Source organism: Episyrphus balteatus, chromosome 3 (genome assembly GCF_945859705.1).
Source record: "Episyrphus balteatus chromosome 3, idEpiBalt1.1, whole genome shotgun sequence".
NCBI lineage: Eukaryota > Metazoa > Arthropoda > Insecta > Diptera > Syrphidae > Episyrphus > Episyrphus balteatus.
The window spans coordinates 47,411,618-47,426,190 of record NC_079136.1 but is presented as its reverse complement, the minus strand read 5'-3'; positions in this window follow the sequence as shown (position 1 = coordinate 47,426,190).

Here is a 14,573-nt window from a genome sequence, read left to right as displayed (position 1 = left end):
AAAAGAAAGTTTTTCCAGCATTTGCGTCGACTATGTGCTCCTCTACATTAAAAAATTTTTTTTATACCTCTTATAAATTTAGACAAAATCAAAAAATACGGTTTTTTGTACTTAACTCTTCTAAAACGTGGTTTTGAAAAAAATTTCAAATTTATTTAAAAGAAGATGTAAGTTTTCAAAGAGAGTACTATAAAGAAAAAGACGTGTATTTTGTCTTTTATTAAAATAACATTTTCAACATTTGATTTTCAGTAACTTTTTATGATACGATGTATATAGTGATAGAAACTCAGCTTTTGTCATTTGCTTTTGCCTTTCCAAAGAATTTACTGCAATTGCAAGTTTCATTTGCTTACGAATTCAATGATGACGATAGTTTGTTTTCGGAAATACAGCTTTGGATAGGACACTTCATCTTCTATTGAACATAAAGAAGATAATACAGTTTTAAAGTATCGTAACCCTTCTTTTACCGTATTCAACATTAACGGAGCGATTATCAACATCCTTAAACCCTTCGTTCTCATTGTCAACATCAAATTCCTACTATATACTAAAATGATGTTTTATGTGAAGCTTATTATTATAAGCAGCTTCCTTAGAAAGTTGAAAAAGGTCTCTTCCTTTATATTCAATTGGAGTTCCTTTGGAGTGTTTCGTCTGCCTTTCAGAGTTTTGTCAAAGCTGAGTTATTAAGAGTCACTTTTGATAAATCTAAAGTGACTATTTCGAATTCTGAAGTATGTGGATACCAGTTAACTGTTTTGTACCTCTATATTTTACCCAAATACTTAACATTTAAGAGTTGTACCTTTGCCAAATCAATAACTTTAATGTTCAAAAAACAAAATTCTTTAAATTTCTCGTTTCAAAGTAAGATCTCATAAGTTTTTTGATGTACCTTAAAAATGAAAAGTAAGACAATAAACGAAAACAAACTTTAAATTCTAGTTATTTCTTTGGTTGAAGTTTTTCTTTCCACCCTAAGGACTCTTCAACTTCAAAGCTTCTATTGTTGTCTTCCAATTTAAATCTTATTGTTTTACAACTTGGATGATTCTTTGATTAAGTTATTAACAAAATTAAAACAAAAACAAAGCATACGAGTTAGAAGTTCTAGCAGTAGATTATTGAAAACTTAAACATAAAATAGAACAATTATTCTTGTTTTGGAAAGTTCTTCAAAAGTTCTTCATTAAAATTCAAGAACCTAGAATTGGTAGAAGTTGCTTCTTAAGAAAACCATGTAATAGCATTACGAGCAGTATAACACAAAAAAAAAAAACAATAAATCGTTATCCCCACTTATATTGAAGAAAATAATGAAGTTAGATATTCTGCAAGTGGCATGTTTTCATGCTTCCTGATGTTTCTTCTTCTAGCTTTTTCTTCATCTTTTAGTGTTTTTGTTTTATAAATCGAAAGTCAACTGTTCATTTATTTTAAAGGATTTTCCATCGTCCTTAAAAATACCTCAATGTTTTTGTTATATTCTATAGAATCTTATATGTCGTCTTCGTCGAAGTTTCGTCATCTTTAATTTCGTTTTTTGAAAAGACAATAGAAATAGGAGGACGTCTCTTTTGTTATTAATGGAAAGGTACTTTTGAAGAGAAAATGTTCAATGAAAATGTATGCACACCAAACTACAACTAAAGTTGAACGTAGGAGCTACATAAAATAGGGGATACTTGTAAAAGAAACTTAGAAAGATAAAATGGGGAAAAAGGAACGAACTTTAGAAAAAATCAAAACGTTTCCGAATTCCAGTTTTTGAGTAGTAGAAATGTTACGGGAACACTTTTTGCGTAGGTATAATGAAAACTTTTCTTGGCATAACGAATACATTTTTAGTCGCATTTTTGTTAGTATAATTTATCAATGAGAAAAAAAAACTTCAAGTTATTTTTTTTTAGATTGAAAAAAAAAAACACTGTAGCTCAATTTTAAGTTTATGATAGTTTATTTAAATGAAAATGAAAATTGAAGAAAAACTCCAAAAAAACTTTATTATTTTTAGTGGAGTAACTAAAGCTCAAAAATTGGCAATATTAGGGAACCCGGCCGAACAACTTAGATTTTGATGATCTTTTTTTTCAAACGTCGGTAATTAAAAACACTTTAAAGTCTATAGATTAAAAATTGCCGATGTTGCCCTTTTGATTTTTTAAATTTTATTGAAGATTTTTGTGAACAAAAAAATTTTTTTTTCAAAAATTTTTCTTAAATTTCATAAATTAATTGATGCCAAAAGATTGTCTAGGAAATTCAAGGAAAAAAATATATGGGAGTGAGGGACAATCTTTCATCGTTCAAGCGATAGATGCAATTTTCTTATTAATTGACTTCAAACACAAAAAAAAATATTTGAACACAACGGCAACACCTACAATATTTAAATGTACATTTTTAAAAAGTTAGAAGCTTAGTCATATTTGTAAAATTAAAATTAAGTTAATTGAATTGAGGGCTTTTGAAAGAATGGTAACTCAACTCAGATTTTGAAAAAAAAATTATTGAAAAAATTTTAACATGTGGTTTTTAAAACTTTTTCGTAATATAAAATGCATTTTTTTTTCAATTGTTTTTGGCCACATTTATTATGATTTGAAATTATAAAAGGAAATGTCAATATGTATTACGGTTTATGAAAAAAATTAAAAAGTATTTCATTTTCGAAGAACTTTTTTGAATAGAAGTTTTGGAAAAAAATTTAACTTATTTTTTTTTTTAAAGTTCAACTTCTAAATATAAAATTATTTTTTATTAATTTAATAACCCTTACTGTTGAAAGCTAAATAGCAAAAATTTTAAGTTCTTATTTACCAAAGTCTTTGAGAAAATCAATTATTTCAATGCAAAAATTCAGTTTTTATCAAAAAAACCCATTGAAATTGAAGTAATTTTTAATTTTTTTTTTTAAACTGTAATATATATTACCTTTTCCTCTTCGGAATTCAACTGATAATATTTATGGCCAAAATTTTTTTTAAAATAAATTCATATTTTATTAAAAAAGTTTGGAAAAAAGTCATTTAAAATTTTTTTTTTTTTAAACATTTTTTTTTTTTTTTAATTCTGAGTTTGATTACCATTTTTTCAAAAAGTCTTGATTAAATTTAGTGGATTTAAATTTAAGAGATAAGAATGAGCTTCTGGCTTTTTTAATATGTAATTTAAAATATTGTAGGTGTTGCCGTTGTTTTCAAAATATTTTTTTTGTGTTTGAAGTCAGATTGTGAGAAAATTGCATTTATCGCTTAAACGATGGAAGATTGCCTCTTACTCCTTTATACTTTTTTTCCTTAAATTACCTAGAGAATGTTTTGTTATCAATTGTTTTATGAAATTTAAGCAACAAAAATGGTTTTGTAAAAAAAAAAATTAATTTTAATTTTAAAAAACAATACGGCAACATCGGCAATTTTTAATCTATAGACTTTAAAGTATTTTTAATTACCTACGTTTGAAAAAAAAAATCGTCAAAATCAGAGCTGTTCGGCCGGGTTCCCTAATAATTTGCTTTAGTTACTCTACTATTTCATAAAATTTTAAAAGATTTTTTTTCAAGTACGCAGAAAATACTCATTAATCACAAAAAATGGAAATAACAATTTAGACAAGTTTGAATTATGTTGTTTTACGTATAATTATTAATATCTGTCGGCACACGGATATGGCTGTACAAAAATAAAAAGTGGTCACAAAAAAGTGTCTTTATAGGGGTGAATATGAATTGTGAATACAATATTCGAATTCCTCGGAAAATTCTACATCAATTTCATACACGATTCTCTATAAAATAGTGAGACCGAAAAAAGTTCTAGCAACATGAAAAAGTAAAAACCAAATTCGCCTACAGAAGGTACAAAAAAAAGAGTAGGAAAAAAACTTTTGAAAAATTAAATGAAAATTCAATTTAAAGTTTTTTGTTTTCATAAAACTGTCACAAGTAACCATTTCTAGTGGGGCATTTCTTCACAGAATCTCTGTGAAACTATTTCAAATTTCTTTTCAAATCCTTTGATTTAGTATAAAAAAAATCAATGATAAAAAGTGAATAAATAAAAAAAAAAATTAGTTGCAAATGTTACGGATTGGACAACGTATTGTCACGGATGGGATATGTGTGAATTCCTCTGAAAGAAGAGAGTTTTTTCTTAGATGAATTTAAAAGAAAAAAAAAATACTTGCTTTGAATAAAATAAAAACTAAACCACAATATTGGGCGGCAACCCTCACGTTTTGCTTATTATTATGTTATATAAGTCTGTATCTGTATATTTTTTAAAGTCAATAAATGGTCAGAAAAGTCCACTTGTTTCATCTTTTAGTCAGTGATTAAATTAAAAGAAAGTTATGGGTCACTGTGGTGTATGAGTATTTTTTTATGGCAAAAATTGCTATATCGATCATGCTGCTCAAAATCACATTAATGTTAATGTATATTAGTTATATCATTCATTCGTTTTTTTAAACAACCAAATTTTCCCGAAAATCCCCTACAAAACAGATGGTTTTCAATCATTTTGTTTCACTTCGTCCTACTACCTTCTTTAACAAAACATAGTTATCCTGCCACCTCTACTCTATATAGAGAAATACGAACGATATAAATTGCTTCTTGCTTCAGCCTCAAGGAGATTAAGCGTTTGTTGTTTTGTCAAGTGCAAAACATGATTTTAAAATTTGTTCTCAGAAAGACACAGAAGAGGATCAAAAGTGTTGAACATATTAAAAGTGCTTTTTTTCAGTAGCAGAGAAGGTTTTGTTTTGCCAGGTACAAGGTACACTTTTGTATGTTTTGATAGTGTTTTTCGGTCATTTGTTATCAAAGTCTCCATATGGGGTGCTGTGTTTCAAGAAGAAAAAAAAAAATAAATATATATAAATTCATTTTTCATGTCAGGTGCTTATGGTAAATCATTTATCAACTAAGAAGGACAATATATGAAGGACAACATCTGTAAGTTACCTACAAACATATACTTGTTTTGTATTTTAATATTTTATTTGAAAAAAAAAGAATAAATTTAATACAAATATGTATAAACAGAGTCAAGGAAGAAGGCTTTTTTGTAAGACTGATGGGAACAGCTTGGACAATTGCAGTGACATTTACTTGCTTTGCTGAATTAATGTATAAGACACTTTAGAAAATGTTTGTTTCAAAAAGTCAAGGTTTCGAGTATTTTTTTTTGTCTTAAAAATAATTTTTTTTAATGGTATTTTTGAACTTGTAAGCAAATGATGAAAAATAAAATTTTAAGAAAAAAGTTGATAAAAGTTCCTATTTTTGACATAACTTCCCTTTCAAACTTTTAAGATACCAGCATGGGATTCAAAATTAAAAGTTTTTTACAGACGAAGATCAAATTATTGTATTTCTTTTAACAGTACTTTCATTTTTCTTGCCCCTATATTTTCTTCAATTTCATTTTACTTGATTGAACACAAAAAAAAAAAATGAAGCAAAATCTAAAAAGAAAATCAATCTGAATTTTGTGTGCCATCAATTTATTTACTTATCTATCCAATAAATGGGGGAAAATTAGAATGTGTATCGGTTAATCAGTAGGTATAGCTATTAGCTAAACATTATTACAGTATACCTTCATATTTCGGGAAGACTAATTACATGTCCTGACACCTTGAACGAAAATTAATACCCCATACTTAACAGCGTTAAATGAATGTATTCAGTCAATCAATATTGAAATACCTATACATAGAGAGAATATATGTAAGTTGGCTCTTTCTATGGTGAATTATCTTATCAATCAATCAAGGTGTTGACAGGATATTTAGAGGAAACATTTTAAATACTAAAGGTTTTTTTTTTGTTTTCAGGTGATTATTATTTTATTATTCTTAAGAACAATTTTGTTGGGTACCATCATCAATCAGGGATATTTTAGTAATTATTTCAATTAGCCCTGATTTTTTAATCGTCAGTTAGATTTATCAGAAGAATAAATGTCAAAATAAAAAAAAAACCTTAACTGGGGTTTATCTGGCTATTGAAAAATTTGCTATTAATAAAAAAAAATTTTTTAAAATGGATAAGTGCGAAGCCAGTCTTAGCCCTCGCCTGCACCGACGAAATTTAGGGACTTTGAATTAATACCTTATTATAATTCCTCTAAATAGCAAATAATAATTTTAGATCTTATTGGAATAAAGCTTATATAGTGGAGTAACTTCTTCTTCTTCCTTTTTCTCGGCGAGGGGATCATAACTATCCCACGTAACTGCTTCACACTAGTGATCCGCCTGTGGGGTTCGCCGGGTTGACCTCAGAAATCGGCGGCAAGCCTCCCGGTTTTGTATTGTTCCATTTCTAAGGCCAACTGAATGCTGGTGGTTTTGCATTTGCTTGTACCAGGAGTTTTTAGGCCTACCTTTCTTTCTATTTCGTGTTGGAACGTTGTATGATATTGCTTTTTTGACGGGGTTCTCAGGATCTCTCCTTTGAACATGGCAATACCAACTGAGTCGGTCGTGTTCAATTTTTTGGGAGATGGTGTTTTTAACATGAAGGCTTCCTCGGATCTTCGTACTTCTAATTCTATCAAGCTTTGTTACTCCTGCTGTCATACGAAGCATCTTCATCTCAGCTGCCGTTAACTTACTCTCATACTTTTTGTACATTGTCCAACATTGTGAACCGTATGTGAGTGCTGGGCGCACAACTGCGGTGTAGAGTCTTCCTTTCAGCTTAGGGGGCATTTTTCGATCACAGAAGATGGCAGAATTTTCCCGCCACTTCATCCACCCTACGCTTACGCGATGATTGATATCGTCATCACAAGTACCTTCGTTATTTATCATAGACCCCAGATATTTAAACTTTTCACACTTGGGAAGCACTACACAATTCAAATAAATGTCAGGAATAGGCCTGTGTGGATCAGAAAATGGGCAGCATAGGTATTCTGTCTTTTTCGCGCTTATGCGGTACCCACTACCTTCTAGAACATCCACCCATACATCAAGTGCTCGTTGCAGGGATATCGGGTCTTCACTTATGATGGCTCCATCGTCAGCAAAGAATAACTGATGCACTTTTGGGTCCGTCACTTTGCCTTCGAGCAGGTAATCAAGAACGGTAATAAAGAGCAGAGGACTCAAGACGCTTCCCTGGTGTACACCTACTGTGATTTCGAATTCTTCGGTGACTCCAGCTGCACATCTTACTTTAGTAACTGCTCCATCATACATGTCCATAATTATCCGCACATAGGTTTCCGGAACTCCTCGTTGTCTGAGGGCCACCCATATCAGATCTCGTGGTTGTCGATCGAATGCTTTTTCAAAATCAACCAATATGCAAATGCAAATCCTCCAAGGAATCTCGATGTTTTTCCATAATGATTCTTATACTCTGGATTGCATCTGTGGTTGATTTACCCGCAACAAACCCGCACTGGTCATCAGTGGAGTAACTAAAGGTTAAAAATGGCAATATTATGGAACCCGGCCGAACAGCTCTGATTTTGATGATCTTTTTTTTCAAACGTCGCCGTCGGTAATTAAAAATACTTTAAAGTCAATAGAGTAAAAATTGCCGTTTTGATTTTTCAAATTTAATTGAAGATTTTTGTGAACAAAAAATTTTTTTTTTCAAAAATTTTGCTTAAATTTCTTGCTAAATGCCAAAAGATTGCCTAGGCAATTAAAAGAAAACAACTATATGGGAGTGAAGGACAATCTTCCATCGTTTAGGCGATAAAAAAATTTTTAAAAAGCTAGAAGTTTATTCATATTTGTTAAATTAAAATTCACTAAATTGAGGGAAGAGTTTTTGAACACAAAATTATTGAAAAATTTTAACATGTCCTTTTAAAATACCTACAATTTTTACTTGCGATATAGGTACTATACATACATACATATCAAGTTATGCATTCGTACAAAAAAAAAAGTTGAGATAACATTTTTCCATGACATTACGATGGTAGACAATGCCAAAAAAGTGGGTCCCGGAAGTCCGTCTGTCTGTCAGTCTGTCTGTCTGTCTGTCTGTATAAGGAGCTACAGCCTAAACGGATTTACCGATTAATGTCAAACTTTCGATTATCTTCGAAACTGCTTATTCGATTTCAACGAAACTATTTGTGAAAAAGCATTTATATAATTTAAATATAAGCCGAAAATAAAATTTTGAAAAAAATAATTTTTGGATTTTTAAAAAAAATTTGAAAATTTATTTTTGAAAAATCAAATTTTCGAAAACGGGACATTGAATTTTTTTTTAAATTTTGTGTTTAGATGTTGATGAGTGATTTCTACAGAATGGCATACCAATTTTATTTTAGAACTTTTTTTTCCAAAAAATTATTTATAAAAAATTAGTTTTTTTAAAAAACGGCTCTAACTATTTTGAAAATTTTTTTTCTAAAAATGCATCTTAATATATCAATCAAAACGGCATACTTGTTTTGGAGGGCAATTTAATTTCAGATTTTATTTTATTTATTTTTTTAAACGAATTTTATTTTTTTTTTTCCAAATTTCTATATAAAAAGTCTTAAAAATTTAAGCAACTTTAACTCTAAGATCAAGTTCGTGCGACCCAGTCGTGCATTTTTTTTTTTAAAAAACAATACGGCAATTTTTAACCTATAGACTTTAAAGTATTTTTAATTACTATTATTGTTACTATACTAATAACAATGCAACATAATCAAATTTTTGTCTTGAATAAACAACAAATACACAAAATAGACAAAGAAGATAAGCAACTTTTAACTTAAATGAAGATCCAATGCGTACATATCCTAACCTAATCAAAGCAAGTAAACATTTAATTCAATGAAAATTCAAAATTTATATTGAACAAACACAATTATGTGCGCTTAATTGAATCTAAGGAACAAAAAGTTAAAGCTAAGTAAACGCATTAACAAAAACTCAACGACGACCTTGACAGAGGGAAAGAAATGTATGAATTATAATTTCCACATCCTGCCTACGCGTCGTCGTCGTCATCGTCAGCTCAAGCAAAAAAAAACCCATCATATTCCCGCTGACAACTTTATTGATTTCCCTCTTTCAATGGCTTCCGTTTTTTCTTCCAAAATTTTATTGCCTACCTTGTTATGAGAATCCTTTTTATGCGTGAGTTTACTTCAAAACATTTACTTTCCATGTTTTTCCTCCTCTCTCTTACCTGTTTTCATCGTATACCTTTAAACTAAAGAGGCAAAAAAAGTGTATTTAAAATGGTTTGCTTCTCGTCTTCGAGAAAGGATGCTTCAGAGATAAATTTACTACGTTGTCGATGGGATGTTTTGAATCCATGAAATCTCTTTCCTTTGAAGCTATTTCCAGAATAAATACACAACCAAACCAAAAATAAAAGGAGGTGGAAAACAAGAAAAAAAAAATTACATGAACCTCCGCTAAACCGTATCTAACTGAGTTCAGCTGTGCAAAATTTAATCCATAAATTTTATGTTCGGATCCTGAGGACATCATACTGCTGTGAAGCTTTCAACTCTTATTTCGTGTTCTTGTGTGTATGTGGCTGTGTGTGTGTGTGTATTTTTTATTTAACTACTTGTTTATAAGTATGTGTCAGTGACGAGTCTCTTTCAGTTTTGAGGTGAAAAGGATGATTGAGGTTTTTATACTTGGCCATAAATAAACCCTTTATCGATTTAGAAAAGCGATTACCGGTTGGCGATACATACTATACAGAAACGGATAGATATAGTTATTCGAACTGCTGACCTCAAACACACAAAGAAAACGATTAATCTCGTAAATAAAGGGATTTGATTGTTCTGTCTTGACGCAAAGGAGAGAGAGTAGATATTCCTTCAAATCGATTTCAACCCATCCTAACCGGATATAGCCATCGACTAATGAAGATACGAGCATCCGTTATCCTTTCCGTGCTTTTTCCATTTTATTTTCTTTCAAATTTCATTTGAGTTTTATGACCTGGAATGGAAAAAAAAAATAAATTAAAGAAAATGAAATACAAAAATACCTTTGAAAGGCAAGCGGGTATGAAGAATTCGAGGTCAAGTTGAAGAAAAGGTGCAATTATATTGCTGCTGTTTCCTGCAGCAAGAACCGATAACGATGGACATCAAATATTTTAGTAATTTATGGTTCGAATTTTCAGTCTCTTTCACTTGCATTAAAAATAAATTAAATATTTTAAAGATAGTTGACTTAATTGACTTGATGGAAGAAATGGTAACGAAAAATATTTCTCTTAAATACGGAGTTGTTTTAGGGAAATGTGAAATTCGTTGAGTGTGTTGCAGTGGGTTTCATAAACATGAACCAATAGAGTTTATTTGAATATCTTAGGCGTCAAAGCAATTTTCGAAAAAAATTGCAATACCTCGAAAATTTTGTATTGAAATTTTTTATCCAAATAAATCATCTATAACTTTCAAATTTGGAGAAATTATGTTCAGCTATTAAGGCTGTAGAAAATGACATTTGCATATAATATTATTCTCATGATACTCGTCGACTATTTTAAATATTTAATATTAAAGTTTTTTAAAACAATTGCATACAACAAAACATAGTGTTTCCGACCTCAAGCATTGTTCTTAACAGGACGTTTCTATATTTTCATTTGTTTCTACAAGCATAAAGAATATAAAAATGACAACATTTTCGTTGGTTTTTTAATATACACATATTTTTAGTTGTGTGCATTTTCCTGGAGAACAATAAGTAGAATAATTGACTGCATTGTTAATAAAAATACCAAAAACTTAAATTGAGTGAACTGAAATTAATTTACATTCATCCCTTCTGTAACCTTTATTTAATCACTCAGGAATGGATATACATAAATCCTGACCAATTTGCTTTAAATTTATTTTAAAAAAATCAGATGAAAGTTGATGCATATTTTTTGACGTATTAATTTGACAAATACTCTTATAGATTGAAAATAAAGCCGATGTTCACATTGACAGCTTAATTTCAATTCATTACTGAAATATAAGCTTGATTATTATAAGGATACCACGATAAATTAAATCAATCAAAAAACATATTAATTTTATCAATTAATTGGGAGATTGGAGTTTTATGAATTTTCTTTATGTCAACAAACCGTTAGGATTATTAAAAAAAAAAAAAAATTATAAATAATTCTTTGAGGTTTACAAAATTTTTAAAATATATTCTATTTATCATACATGACATTTATTAATCTATTTATTGAGTGATAAAAAGTTGCAGTGCAAGTTAAGCCGATATCATGTTAAGAAGATTAAAAATACTATTGACTATGTGTAACAATACCAATAAATTTGTTTGTTATATTTTACATAGGATTGAAGAGTTCCTTAGCTCATAAGGTTAGAGGTTAAATTTAGTGTCAAATGAAAGATAAGTTGATACTGAAAATAAAAAAATAGGGTTGCCACTTCTAAAATGGGAACTTTCATGTGGCAACCCTATTTTAAAGGAAAAATTTCACATAACTAATACCCCCCCTCGCCGCGCGGCGCACTGTGGGGCAACTTGTATGGGAGACCGGAAAAAACTCAATTAAAACTAAACTACTGAACCAATTTTCATGAAATTTGCAGGAAAGGTAGCTAATAGCAAGACAAATCTACACCAATGACCACCCATTGCCACGCCCACTCAGAAAAAAATTATATTAAAAAATCAGAAATCAAGTTTTTGCAGCTGTAAATGACTTACTTCCAATCGCTTTTTTAGAAAAATCAAATTTTTTTGAGTTTATTTGAACATTTAATTAATAAATACCGTTTAAGTTTTACATAAATCAAAAAAAAAATCAAAAATTTTCAAAAAAAGAAAAATGTCCAAAAACGGTAGGTATGGCATTTTTTTCAAAATTTAACTTTCTTGGAAACTTTTTTTTCCTTGGTTAGTTCTAAAATTTAAACGGCTACCAAGCCTAAACTTTTCCTTCAATTAGCTGAATATTCCATCAAATCATTCCATCCTTTTTTTGGAAACAAGTGGAACTAAAGATAAGAGAATCTTCAAATAACCAGTTTTACTGTATTCCGATTCCGATAGTTATAAATAAAGTCAAAAAAGTGGCTTAGTAAAAAAAAAACATAGGTAAATGTGCAATGCAGGTTTCATTAACAAAAACTCCTGATCCCAACAGCGACTAAATTGGGAAAAACTTTAAAATTGTGGGTTTAAATTTTTTTTTGCAATCTTATCAAAAATTTTGGGCTGTTTAGCAAAACGGACTTCACATTCAGATTCAGCATACCAAAATACATTTAGAAAGATTTGTCTGGCGAAAATAGCTGCATATTTCTTTTTTGCCTTATTTTTTTTTTTTGGTTTTTTGAATGACTTTTTCAGATTGAAATTGCTATAAAAACCGAATACGGACGTCTTCGGGTGAGATTTTTTTTAAAACTATTGCTGAGATTCAATTCTATCTAGGAAAACCTATCCGCCAACAGAGGCAGACGGAGGCAGTAGTTAAAAGCTAATTTGAACCTAAAAAGTCACTAAAATTGAATGTTTTTTGTCAAAAAAATTGTATTCAATTCTTTTTCGCTAAACCAATGTACCATATTGTTTGTCGATTTATTTTAAGCCTATTTACAAAAAAAAAATTGGTTCAAACCTTTAAATTTTAAGGAAAATAGATCATTTTGAAACTACTTGTATTTTTATCAGTTTTCACTGTTTTTCAACTTTGAGCGATAATCTCCAGGACCACAATTTTTTTTTTTGAAAAACAGTTTTCATTTTCTGATTCTTCAACTAATTTACTGTTAGAAACACGTGCAGTATCAAAATAAATCGTACTTCCGAAAGTTGGGTTTTTTCCGCCTTTTCCCCACTATGCGGCGTGCCGCCAATGACAGCCGGACTCGCGGCGCGGTGCAACACCCGGCCACGGCGCAATCGCGCTCCGCGACGCACCCCCCCCTCCCCCCCCGGGGCGGTAATTTATTGTCTGAAGTAAAAACAAATTTTTTTTTATAACGCAGTTGCATCCCGCGACCCCTCCCCCCATCCTCCCCCGTAGTAGGTACACAATCGCCCACTTAGAAATAAAATAAAAACTTTTCTGGCCTTTTTTCCAAAATAAAAATGGAAAATAAACCAGAATTTATTAAATTTCAAACTCTTTTCCAAAACGAAATGTGGAAATTAAGCCAGAATGTATTATATTCTGGCCTAGTTTCCATTTCATTTTCCGACTCTTTTTCTATAGCTGCCTGGCACAATTTCCAATATTTCTGCCTTTTTTCCAATTTATTTTCTGGTGTTTCTTTCAATTTTGACCAAAAGAAATATTCTGGCGTTTTTTCAAAAAAAAAAAAAAAAAAAATCTGGCGTAATTTCCTATGTCGTAATTTCCGGGAGCCCCTTTAACTCTATCAAATATTATACACTTTGGCCAAAAAACAAGTGATTTTAGTGTTTTTTTAGCATTTGAGTAGGGTTGCCGAGTACTTTACTGCATTTGCGAGGTGGCACCCGACATGGCTTTCTAGTGCATAAAAAGTTATACTGTTTTGTTCCAAGAAAATTTGTGTCAGTGTTGTTTTCATTTGCATGGGGTTGCCACATTTGCAGGGTTACGTTCTTTATATTATTTTATTATTTTTTTCTGTTATTTTGACTTTCGTTTGGCATTTCAAAAATTTTTATATCCGGCCAAACAACAAAGATATAAAAATAGGGTTGCCACATGGAAGTGGCAACCCTATTTTTTTATTTTCAGTATCAACTTATCTTTCATTTGACACTAATTGTAACCTCTAACCTTATGAGCTAAGGAACTCGACGGTCGACGCTTGGACTAGAAGTTTAATTTGAATTATTTAAAAAACTGTCAAAAAATACATTTGAGGCTTAAGAAATCATTAATATTTTACAGTTATAGAAAAAATTGCATTTGAATTTATGAATATGTTAATTAAGCTTATAAAAAACATGTTTCAACCAAAAGCCCACAAACAAAACTCGATCCGAAAATCACTAGCTTTTGACTAAAAAAAATGGGAGTCAAACTCCCATTGCTGCGTATCTATCTTAACATAGTGAAATAAAGCGCACCTTAAAATAAAATGATGCCTACTTTAAGGCGCACCCTCTTAAAACAATACGATTTTAAACAAAATAAAGAACAAAATTCCCCCTTCTAGCATTAAATGAGATAATTTCCACTTTGAAGTTATAATTAAAACTTTGTTTAAAGTTTTTTGCCTGCGATATAAAAGCTAAAGGCTATGTTAATGATTCGTTAAAAGTTGTATGTCAAATCTTTTTTTGTACCTGTTAAGGTTTAGTGTTTAGACTTCGATTCTAATAACTCAAATCGAAATGGGCATTAAACTGTGGGAAAACCATACCAAGATGAATTTTCGTCAACCATTTATTACTTTGCAACATATACCTACAAAAAAATACATACAAAATTATTGTATAATGTTAAGCGTAGAATAAACAAAAAACCTATCACTTTGGGACCTTAACTTCTTTAAGGGCACCATATTTATAAAAGCATCTTCATACAACACAAACACGCGTTTTAGTTCCCCATCTTCCCTTTAGCATAATATCTACTTTGTTTCATA